The following is a 10282-nucleotide window of genomic DNA, read 5'->3' on the forward strand; positions in this document are numbered from 1 at the left end:
AGCATTTATTTCTAGTTGGTGTTTAGTTATATTGAGGACTAGTTCCTGTCAATTTATTGAGAGGAAGAATTAGTTAGTATGATTTGTTGCAATGTCGTTATTCTACGCGGATTAAGTGCTGCTGACCAGTCGAAATTCTGATATGGCGATGATTGTGTAGTTCCGGTATGCATGCCCAATCAAAACGTTATTGTGACACCACGGGCCTAATTTTGGCAGGGACAAGACGAAGACAGAGTCCAAGTTGCACTGAACTAAATTCGCCCAACTGTGCGTCAGTTGCCTTTGACCGATGAACAGAGTTCAGCTGGGCGAACTATTCGTCCTGATTTTCAGTATTTAAACGAAGAACGCACACAGAATGACTTCTTTCTGAAAGAAGGATAGTCCTAGCGATTCACCCCGGGCATAAAAACCGAAGACCGAAAACCGAACCCGAAAAGACTGAGACCAAACCCGAAAAGACCGAACTAAAAAAGACCGAATAAGAAACGGTCAGCACAAACTAAAGACCGAATTTGTTACGGTCTGTTCGGTCCTGCTGTCTCAATGACCGAATAGCCCGTAAAGACCGAACTAGTAAAAGCCCATACACAAGGGTTTACCAAAGGCCCATCCGGCCAGCCCAAGTCATCACCCGATCTCACCCTCGGCTCTCCTCACGATTCACGGGACAGCAACCTCCCGTTCCCCATTCTCTCCCACGACAAACCCTAGCCGCCGGCCGCCGCTGTGGCCCGATGCCACTCTCCCCGTGAGACCGTGATGACGGCCGCACCAAGGTGCCGCACGCCCTGATCGATGAATCCCGACGCCCCGAGCCGCCCTCAGGACCGGTGACGACCACGACCAGCATCCAAGCCATCAACCGCCGTGCCCCGTGCATCACGCTATGCGTCGCTCCATTGCTTGTGACGCGGCCATCCATCCCCGACCACCATCTAAGCTGGAGTTCTTCACCATCTTGTCCTCTTCCATGCTGGTCGCCGGCTGGCCGCCTACTGTCCTTTTCAGTGCTCCACCTCGCATCTAAAGGTGAGCAAGCTACCTCATCTCTCTATGTGCATCAGACTCATTTGTGATGTTCATGTTCTGTACTGTCCAGATTTTGTTCAGATGTTCATGTTCTTGGTGTACAATTTTTGTGATGGTTAAAACTCAGCAAGAAGGCATGCTCCTCCGTCTTAGGATTTCATCATTCCACAAAGCCACGTCCGCGTCATTGCATAGCGGAGGTCTGAGATTCGTATGCCCTTGATTGCTGAGATGTGGCCGGCGATTGAGAACCTAGAAGAGTCCATCAGCATATGTCGCCGAACGATGGCTGGGCAGTTGTAGTCATTGGCAGTGAGGAGCATCGGTAATGGCTGGCTGCTGCTGCACTCGACATTGATGTTCAGGTGGATATGCAAGTATAATGTACGCACATGATCAATCTATGTCCACATCGTCAACATTATAAGCATTAGTGGACCGTATATGCATTTGCATGATTGAGCCATCTCAGCTAAGCAATGAAGCAAAAGTTCATGTGCTCATTGCTAAGCCGCTTGCAGACTTGAGTATGAAAAGCAACTGATCGTCAACTACCTGCAGAATGTACTGCACCCGCGAGGAATATACTGGCCGTCTCGATGTTTGGTAGCAGTCCAGGGCGGCTGCTGTTTCAGTTGGTAGTAGGGGTGCTGTCAGCAGTATATATAGTGCTGATTTTCTATTTTAAGATCTTCATGTGAATCTTGTTGCTGGTGAAGTGGTGATTATATATACTTCTGATTTTCTTTTTAAGATTTTCATGTGTTGTACTGTTTTCCATGCAGATTGCATACAAGTGTTACTTGTTTGAATTTTTCTTATTTACACATGCGCCTCTATACAAACATTTGTTGTCTCTGTACACACACACCTTTGTACACACACACCTTTGTGCACACAGAATGACTTCTTTCTGAAAGAAGGATAGTCCTAGCGAAGTAGCGATCATACTGCTGCTTCCGCTGCTACTTGCCCGAGAAATATAACCGACGGCGATCGGTATAAAGGCATCTCCAACCGCAACCCCTAAATTTTCTACTGCATTCGTCCGCGCATAGAAGGATCAGTCCTCGAACACGGATGCGGAAGACCGTCATCCAACCGTAGCCGCATATTTTTTTGACTACAACTTGAACCAGTTGGACGAAATTCGATCAAAATGGGCGGATTTATATAAACATGTTCGGATTTCATATAAACATAACAGATTTCATTACATTTACATCAAAGCGGTGTTAGTCCGGATCTAAAGATATAATTAATACCTAATCTAAATTATCACCGGCGCCCGTTCCCTATGTCCGGCTATGAGCCGTGAGAACTAAAACTTCACCGTCTCCAGTTCCGCATCGACACTCTCCAGCTCCGCCTCCGGAGGCCCGAGAAATGAAGTTGTCCGCTTCCACATTGCTGCCAAGAAACTAATCGGCCGGTGTTGTTGAGCCCACCAAGCTTGCCGTCGATGGGAGGGGACGAGCGGTGGTGACTTACCGTGCACTACTCTTCCTTGCTGCCAGCGGCGCCTGATGAGGATATAGACCTAGGGTAGGGTCATAGGCCTGACCAACATACCCTACCCAAGGTCTCCACCCTAGAAGCAAAGAAACTCAAGAGACAACAGAGAGTACCCAAGGAAGACGTCGAGTGCAAGCCACTCGACCAACCATATCACTCGGGTAACCGACCTTTTCGAAGACCACTCGACCATACAAGAAACCACTCAACCTATGAAGACTAGGAGTCACACGGAACTGCAACGGTCGGACATTCACTCCGTAGTCTTCATGGACATTAATGACACTTATAGTTGGCGTTATCAGTAACGCCCCTCCTTTATGTACATTGAACCCTCTGTAACGGAGGGGAGCTGGGGTCCTGGCGCACTCTATATAAGCCACCCCCCTCCTCTGAGACAGGGGTTCGCACCCCCTGTAACACACACGCATATACTATAATCCAGTCGACCGCCTCTGGGCACCGAGACGTAGGGCTTTTACCTCCTCCGAGAGGGGCTTGAACTCGTAAACACTTGCGTACAATCTCACCGTAGCTAGGACCTTGCCTCCTCCTACGTACCCTCTATTCTTATTGTCAGTCTTAGTACCACGACAGTTGACGCCCATCGTGGGGCTAAGCGTCTTAGCGACTTCTGGCGAGGTTTTAATTTCTTCAGTCTTCATCAACATGGTTTCCGGCGGCGGTTTGATCATGGGCCACAAGTTCTGACTCGAAGCGCTCACATTCATCACCGACGATTCGGCCTGGCTCCAGGAGGCCCCCCTCGACGTCGAGGCGCTGCCGATCCGAGGTTCGTCGCACTTCCGCGCGAGTGCCCGAGGCGTCCTCCTCAGGCAGCCGTCGACTCCGTACCAGTCGACGCCCGTGTCGACTTCTCGCTCCGCTGGCCGCCGCCGCAAGCGGTCGGGCCGTTCACGGCTCCAGCGGTGGGTGAAGCACGCGGTGGCTCGCCAGACGTTCACCCCCCAAGTCACGGTGATCGAGCCCGATGTATATCACTGCTGTCCAGTCGACCGACTTCACAGACACGCTTTCCGAGAGCGGGAGTTGTGACCCCACGATAGAAGTTCTGATGGTCGACTCTCATCGTAGCCCATCTGGTTACCGCCGCGGCGGCGAGAACAGGGACGACGACGGGTCACTCGGCCACGAGGAGTACCAGCCTCAACCTCTTAGTTCGCAGCAGAGGGAGGAGCTGCATTGCCGCAACAAGGAGGCTCTCCATACCCCCATCATAGGGGAAACCGCCGAGGCTCGAGCCTTGGAGGACGTGCGCCTGGCCACGCTGGCCGAGCACACCCGTTTGGAGAATCTCCAACATTCTTTCGACGAACGCGCCCGTCGACTGATCCCCAGATCCAGTCGGCACACGCGATAACTGTTTCCACCGGAAACCCAGGTATTCCGCACGCTGATCCAGAATCTCGCAGCGGCTGCGCGTATTGCAGAGTCCATCCAGCCGTCCCGCTCGAAGGCCGGGAGAGGCCTGGAATAGATCAGAGCACTGCTCCGGGCAGCACGAGATCAGAACTCCGTGGTGTCCCAATCGCGGAACAGAATTCACAGTCGGTCGGTAAGGACAAAAACCATTCAGTCGGCACACAGTCCTAGATCACCTTGAGGCAAAGAGATCGTGAGCACCGTCAGGATCGGCATTTGGTAAGAGTTCATGGAAATGATGACCGTGAGTTCGCCCGTGACAACTACCGTCGAGTGCCTTCTCCCCTCCCGAGGGGCGGGTCATACGCGCCCCGACGGTATGACGACATGCATCCATTCGGTAATGACCGCAGGGTTCCAGTCAAACCAAGAGAGCCTGGGTTCGACGCGAGGTCAGTCCTTGTTCAGGGCTTAGTCGACCGGAATAGAGCATACAGAGAGGGGCTGAACAGAGACGGACCCAGCGGTAGCAGGGTCCACGTATCTGGCCCCGAGTGCTTCGCAAGGGCCATCAGGGCCGCGGAGATCCCCCACAACTTCAGATTGGCTGCTGGTGTCAGCAAGTTCATGGGAGAGTTGAAACCCGACACTTGGCTTGAAGATTACCGAGTGGTTGTGCACATCGGCGGCGGCAGCGAATGAGGTGGTCATGAAGCACCTCCCTCTGATGCTTGAAGGTTCTGCCAGAGCTTGGCTCAATCAGTTGGCCCCTGGGAGTATTTTGAGTTGGGATAAGTTGGCCCGAGTGTTCACCAGAACATTCGAGGGCGCCTGCAAGAGACCAGCCGGTCTACCAGAGTTGCAACACTGTGTGCAAAAGCCAAATGAAACCTTGAGAGACTATATCCAGAGATGGATCACTCTGCATCACACAGTGGAGAATGTGTTAGATCACCAAGCAGTCTGTGCTTTCAAGGAAGGCATTCGCTATAGAGAGCTCAATCTGAAGTTCGGTCGGACAGGAGATATGACTTTGACTCGGATGATGGAGATTGCCACCAAATATACTAACAGTCAAGAGGAGGACCGACTGTGGAGTGGCAAGCATAAAACAGTCGCCCAGGACACCGGAGGAGGGAATTCCAGTTGGAAGCAGAAGCGAAAGGCTGAGGCAGCAGGGCGTGCCGAGGCAGTAGTGGTAAATCAAGGGAAGTTCAAGGGGAAGCCCAAAGGGCCCTGGAATCCCAAGAAAGTGAAAGATCAAGATGGGAACGATGTGATGGATTTGCCGTGTCATATTCACACCAAGAAAGATGAAGAGGGAAATTTAATCCTCCCCAAGCATACCACTCGACAATATCGACTCCTGATCCAGAGCTTCCAGAAGAAGGGTCAGCCCAGTGAAAAGGGTAAGGATTCTGAAAAGGAGGAATACAAGGAAGAAGAGGAGGATGGATATCCCCAGGTTAATGCCACCTTGGTGATTTTTGCTGATGTCGAAAACAAAAGTCGACGGAAAGTCATCAACCGGAAAGTGAACATGGTTGCTCCAGCGACGCCCAAGTATTTAAAATGATCAAAGACTCCTATCACATTCGACCAGTCGGACCACCCTCCACGAGTAGCTACCCCTGGGCGGCAGGCGCTGGTGGTCGACCCAGTTGTTGGAGGCACCCGATTGACCAAAGTTCTGATGGATGGCGGCAGTGGCCTCAATATTCTGTATGCCGAAGCTCTTAAAGGAATGGGCATTCCAATATCTAAACTGAGCGAGAGTAACATGAGGTTCCATGGAGTCATCCCTGGAAACAAAGCTGAGTCACTCGGCCAGATAGCTCTTGATGTGGTTTTCAGTGATGAGAAGAATTTCCGCAAAGAGAAATTGACATTTGAAGTCGTGGATTTCGAGAGTGCTTATAACGCCATTCTGGGCAGACCTGCCTATGCCAGCTTCATGGCTCGACCATGTTATGTGTACCTCAAAATGAAAATGCCCAACCCCAAAGGCGTGATTACAGTCTATGGTAACCGGAAGAAAGCAGAAGATTGTCTTCAAGATGGTGCAAAAATAGCAGATGAGCAGATGGCAGCAGTGGAGTTCCAAGAGTATATGAAGATAGCAGATCCGAGTGATTTGCTGCGCGCCAAGAGGCCTGCATCAGAGTCCGCGTTCTAGTCGACCGGAGAGACGAAGCCAGTTCACATCCACCTGACCGATCCCAATGCTGCTCTGACTCATATTTCCATGACGCTCGATAGAAAATAGGAAGCCGCACTCATCCAGTTCCTCCGTGAGAACTGGGACATCTTCACATGGAAGCCGTCTAACATGCCAGGTGTACCCAGGGGGCTGGCTGAGAACTGTTTAAGCATCGAATCGAAAGCAAAACCGGTTAAAGAGCATCTCCATCGGTCCGCCACAGAGAAGAGGAAGGCCATTGGCGAAGAAGTGGCTCAACTCCTGGCCGCAGAGTTCATTCATGAGATCTACCGCTCCGAGTGGCTCGCCAATGTTGTTACGGTTCCTAAGAAAGACAAATCACTACGAATGTGCATTGACTTCAAGCACATCAATCAGGCCTGCCCGAAGGATCATTTTCCGCTGCCCCGCATCAACGAGATAGTCGACTCGACTGTGGGGTGCGAGCAACTGTCCTTCCCGGACGCCTATTCTAGGTACCATCAGATCCGACTGTTTGGACCTGATGAGATCAAGACTGCCTTCATCACCCTGTTCGGGTGATTTTGTTATGTCACCATGCCCTTTGTCCTCAAGAATGCTGGCGCCATATTCATGCGCATGATCCAGAAGTGCCTGCTCACTCAGATCAGTCAGAACGTGGAAGCTTACATGGATGACATCGTGGTTAAGTCATGCAAAGGTTCCGACCTGCTGACTGACCTCGCTGAAACCTTTGCCAACCTGAGAAGGTACGATATCAAGCTCACTCCATCAAAATGCACATTCAGAGTCCCAGGCGGAAAGTTACTCAGTTTTCTCATTTTCGAACGAGGAATCGATGCAAATCCAGAGAAGATTGGCACAATCCTCCGAATGAAACGCCAGTGCGAGTGCATGATGTTCAGAAGCTTACTGGTTGCTTGGCTGCATTGAGTCAATCCATCTCACGCCTCGATGAAAAGGCATTGCCTCTTTACCGACTGATGAAGAAGTCTGACAAGTTCGAGTGGAATGATGAAGCTGAAGCAGCATTTGAAGAGCTCAAAGCCCTGCTTTCCACCCAGCTGGTGCTTGCTGCTCCAATCAGCAAGGAGCCTCTTTTGCTTTACATTGCAGCCACGGGACAAGTTGTCAGCACAGTGCTCACGGTCGAGCGGGTAGAGGAAGGCAAAGCCTTCAAAGTTCAGCGCCCAGTCTATTACATTTCAGAAGTTTTGACCCCATCCAAGAAGAGATATCCTCACTATCAGAAGCTTGTTTACGGGATTTACTTAACCATGAAAAAGGTTGCACACTACTTCTCTGATCATTCAGTTTCAGTCGTCAGCGACGCTCCTTTGTCAGAGATTCTGAATAACAGAGATGCAACTGGTCGAGTGGCAAAGTGGGCGATTGAACTTCTTCCATTGGATATCAAGTTTGAGGCAAAGAAGGCCATCAAGTCTCAGGCAATTGCAGACTTCCTCGCAGAGTGGACAGAACAACAACAGTCGACTCAAATCCAGTCGGAACATTGGATGTTCTTTGATGGGTCCAAAATGTTGAATGGCTCTGGCGCAGGAGTGGTTTTAGTATCCCCACGAGGAGACAAGCTCATTTATGTCCTTCAGATTCACTTTGATTCTTCCAACAATGAAGCTGAATACGGGGCACTTTTATATGGGTTGCGTATGGCCATCTCACTCGGCGTCCGGCGCCTGGTGGTCTACAGCGACTCAGATTTAGTGGTCAATCCAGTGATGAAAGAATGGGATGTTGGGAGCCCTGCAATGGTTGGTTATTGCAATGCAGTGAGAAAGTTGGAGAAGAAGTTTGAGGGGTTAGAGCTCCACCACATACCCCGGCTCAAGAATCAAGCGGCGGATGATCTGGCCAAGATAGGTTCCACTCCGAAGCCTATCACTAGTAATGTGTTCTTGAAACATCTCCATACCCTGTCCGTACAAGAGGATCCCTTCAAGGAAGAGCCCCCGGAACCGATAAGTTCAACCAACCCGACTGAGATTGAGATTCCAGCCGTGGTCGACCTGATCATGGAAGTCCTAGTGATCACGCCCGACTGGACAGTGCCATACATTGCGTACATTCTCATAAAGGAGCTCCCAGAAGATGAAGATGAATCCCGTCAGATAGTCTATTGATCCAAAGCCTTTACAGTGATGAAAGATTAGCTTTACAGGGAAAGTGTCACAGGAGTAGCCCAGCGCTGCATCACCCCTGAAGAAGGTCGAACGATCTTAAACGATATCCACTCGGGGACCTGTGGTCACCATGCGTCCTCTCGGACCATCGTGGCCAAAGCATACCGAGCGGGATTCTATTGGCCTCGGGCAAACGAAATGGCAAAGGATATAGTCGACAAGTGTGCAGGCTGCCAGTTCTATTCCAACATGTCCCACAAGCCAGCATCCGCCTTGAAGACTATCCCTCTTGTCTGGCCGTTCGCAGTCTCGGGGTTGGATATGGTCGGCCCCTTCAAGACCGGCGCGAGTGGTTTCACCCATGTGCTCGTAGCAGTTGACAAGTTCACCAAGTGGATTGAAGCTAAACCCATCAAGAACCTCAGCGCAAGCACTACTGTCAGTTTCATCAGGGAGTTGATATTCAGATATGGGGTCCCTCACAACATTATCACGAATAATGGCTCCAACTTTGATTCTGACGACTTCAAGGCGTTCTGCGCAACACAAGGCACTCAGGTCAATTATGCATCTGTCGCACACCCTCAGTCGAATGGACAAGCAGAAAGGCCGAACTTTTGATTCTCTAAGGATTAAAACCCCGCCTGATGTGTGATCTCAAGCATGTTTCTGGTGCCTGGGTAACTGAGTTGCCTTCTGCCTTATGGGGGCTGAGGACAACACCAAATCGCTCGACTGGCTGGACTCCTTTCTTCTTGGTGTACGGTGCAGAGGTCCTGCTCCCGAGTGATTTGCTGCACAATGCCCCCAGAGTGCAACTATTCACAGAAGCTGAAGCGGAACAAGCACAAGAAGACGTTGTTGATCTCCTAGAGGAGGAGCGTGAGATGGCTTTGATCCGGTCGACCATCTACCAGCAAGATCTGCATCGACTCCACGCCCGAAACGTCAGCGGACGAGCATTCCAAGAGGGAGACCTGGTTCTTCGAGTGGATCAGAAGCGACCTCAAAAGCTGGCCCCGGCCTGGGAAGGCCCCTTCATCATCACCAAGGTGCTTCACAATGGAGCCTACCACATCTATAACATAGCCAAGAAGATAGACGAGCCACGAGCATGGAACGCGGAGCTGCTCCGTCACTTCTACACATAGATCACTCGACCCGACGAATTGTAATAAAAGTGTTTCAGTTTGCTTTCCAAAGACAAGATTTTTTCAATATCACAATGATCAGATTTCCATAAGGATCTGTGTCTAAAATCCCCCAGCGGGTGGCTTAGCCGCGAATCTGATTCGCCTAAGTTAAAAACACTCTGAGTGGTGAACAATCCTCCCACTCGGGAGCTTAGCTGCAACCCCGTAATCACCTAAGTTAAAAACACTCCGAGTGGAGAGCAATCCTCCCACTCGGGGGCTTAGCTGCGACCCCGTAATCGCCTGAGTTAAAAACACTCCAAGTGGTGAACAATCCTCCCACTCGGAAGCTTAGCTGCGACCCCGTAATCGCCTAAGTTAAAAACAATCCAAGTGGTGACCAATCCTCCCACTCGGGAGCTTAGCTGCGACCCCCGTAATCGCCTAAGTTAAAAACACTCCGAGTGGAGAGCAATCCTCTCACTTGAGGGCTTAGCTACGACCCCCGTAATCCTAAGTTAAAAACACTCCGAGTGGTGAACAATCCTCCCAGGCTCGGGAACGCCTAAGTAAAACTGGACGGCAATCACCGGGGCGCCCCCGTAATCGGCCTAAGTTAAAAACACTCCGAGTGGAGAGCAATCCTCCCAGTCGGGGGCTTTAGCTGCGACCCCGTAATCGCCTAAGTTAAAAAACACTCCGAGTGGAGAGCAATCCTCCCACTCGGGGGCTTAGCTGCGACCCGTAATCGCCTAAGTTAAAAACACTCCGAGTGGAGAGCAATCCTCCCACTCGGGCTTAGCTGCGACCCCGTAATCGCCTAAGCTTAAAAACACTTCCGAGTGGAGAACAATCCTCCCACTCAGGGCTTAGCTGCGACCCCGTAATCGCCT

At 51.0% G+C, this 10282-nt stretch overlaps 1 long non-coding RNA gene across 1 annotated transcript; it reads left to right on the top strand.

The window, feature by feature from the left end:
* Positions 1 to 630: 630 nt before the first annotated feature.
* Positions 631 to 1813, top strand: LOC123134195 (uncharacterized). The gene is made up of 2 exons (XR_006465566.1): positions 631 to 1035; positions 1106 to 1813. It is a non-coding gene; the product is annotated as an uncharacterized lncRNA (long non-coding RNA).
* Positions 1814 to 10282: the final 8469 nt, after the last annotated feature.

The sequence above is a fragment of the Triticum aestivum genome, chromosome 1B (assembly GCF_018294505.1).
Source record: "Triticum aestivum cultivar Chinese Spring chromosome 1B, IWGSC CS RefSeq v2.1, whole genome shotgun sequence".
Classification (NCBI taxonomy): Eukaryota; Viridiplantae; Streptophyta; class Magnoliopsida; order Poales; family Poaceae; genus Triticum; species Triticum aestivum.